A 2,227-nucleotide genomic window follows, 5' to 3' on the forward strand; every position below is an offset into this window, starting at 1 on the left:
CCCTGCCACTCCCTCGCCACCTCCCATCCTGCCGGCCACGCCTTCCCGCCTCCCGCAGGCCACGCCCCCGCGAGCCCCTCGGCGGGATCCAGTCTGGGGAAGCTAACACCTGCTCCTTCCTCGCGCGCCCGCATCCTCGGGCGTCACCTGCACCCCAGTGCGCACCACGCGCGCTCCTCGTCCCGGCTCCCGCAGTTCGGCCGATCCGCGGCAGGTGTAGGACCGGGGCTCCGGGCCACAGACACCCCAGGGTCCGGTCCTGCATGGCTGGAGTGATCAGCCGGGGCTCAAGGCACAACCTACTGCCATGGCAGCCTGGGCGCTGACTGCGTGGGCGTCCGGAGGGCGCCTCGGTCGAGCCCGGGTGTCGCCGCCTGGGGATGCAGACTTGTTCCTCGGGCGAGCCATGGCCGGAATTCCGTCCCTCCCTGGCCAGTAGAGACGCCCCCGCGGGCAACAAGCTATAAATAGCGGCCACCAGCCTGCTTCCAGGCGGACACAAATTAGCCGACAGCTCCACGGATTCTAATTTTTTTTTTTTCATAACTTGTTCCAAGGCGCTTGAGACTTGGCATGGCCGGAAGTGTTGGGGAAGATGTCCCTGCGGGCAACTTGTTCCAGACGGTCTTGGGGATGAGATGGCAGAGCGTGGTCAGGCTAGCCTGTCCGCATCGGGGTGAGGCTTTTAATGTGTCTAACCCTGGGAGTTTCTCTCTTTGAGAATCACAGGACACCGAGAGGGACAGAATCCTGGCCTTGTCTGTTTCCTCTGGCTTCCTAGGGTCTAGCAGAGGGCTTGAACAACAGAGAACATTAATAAATAACAGTTCACTGAATTTTGGTGGCAGTTTTGAAAGCGATACCTAAATTCCCTTTTTAACTGATGGATTTATTTTAGGAATAAGGAAAAATGTGCGTTTCTGGTTGTTTTACCGTCCCCCTAAAGACTCCATTGCTTTATTCAAAAGTTTGGCTCCATTCGGATTTGCAATTAGCTAACGTTGAAGAACTCTCGCGTTCTGTTCAGATCTGAATTTAAACTTACTCGGATGAGAAAACAAGCAAAGCCTATAAAGTCACACGAAACCCCTCTCCGGCAGAACTTGGTAACACAGGGATGCAGTTTTGTTCTATTTCGTTTTGTCTCTTAGACAGGGTCTCGGGTAGCGGGACCTGGCCTTGGTCAGATCCTCCCACAGACATCCGGGGCTGTGATGACAGGCCTGCACTGCACACCTGTCTCTATTCTTATTAAATCCAGAAATGTTATTCTAGAAGGTTTTAATTGCAGTTGTTTTTATTCTAAGAAGTACAAGAATACTTTCCCCCGCAGAAGCATCAAAAGTATTAAAACTCTTGCACGCTCTTGGACAAACTCTGGTAAAACCAGAAGTATAATAATGATTTACAACGTTTTATTAGAAATAAATGTATGGGTGGAAGAGTGGCTCAGCGGTTAAGAGCCCCGACTGCTCTTCCAGAGGTCCTGAGTTCACTTCCCAGCAACCACATGGTGGCTCACAACCATCTGTAATGGGATCCGATGCCCTCTTCTGGTGTATCTGAAGACAGCTACAGTGTACTCACATAAATAAAAAAATCTTGAAAAATAAATTAAGATGTATAACTCCACTCCAAACAGTATTTGCACACCCACTTCATGTCACTATTCAACAGGGGGAAGTACTTATAGTCCAGGGAAATATTTATGGCCCCAGCATTTGAGACCCAGGCAGGTTTGGTGGGAATTTGAGGCTGTTTTGAGGTAGATAGGGATACTCTGTTTAAAAACAAAACAAACGGGTTGGGGATTTAGCTCAGTGGTAGAGCGCTTGCCTAGCAATCACAAGGCCCTGGGTTCGGTCCCCAGCTCCGAAAACAAACAAACAAACAAACAAACACAGAGACTAAGGTATGGAAGCACACACCTGTCTTCCCAGCACTTGGGAAATGGAGGCGGAAAGACTGGGAGTTCAAAGCTAGCCTGGGCTGCCAGAGATCCTGCGTCAAAAAAAAAAAAAAAAGGTATTATGTTCATAGGGATAGGAAATAAAATGGTAGTTTCTGACACTCGTGGAGCGGAGAATGCAGTGTTAGTGGTGGGTGGTGAATTTCAGTCTGGGAAGCAGAGTTCTGGAAACAGATGGGGTGGCTTTTGCAGTATGGATGTACTTAAAGCCACAGGAACCGTGTATTTAAAATGCGGAAGACAATCAGTTATAAATTA

The sequence above is a fragment of the Rattus norvegicus genome, chromosome 15 (assembly GCF_021556685.1).
Source record: "Rattus norvegicus strain SHRSP/BbbUtx chromosome 15, alternate assembly SHRSP_T2T, whole genome shotgun sequence".
NCBI classification, from domain to species: domain Eukaryota; kingdom Metazoa; phylum Chordata; class Mammalia; order Rodentia; family Muridae; genus Rattus; species Rattus norvegicus.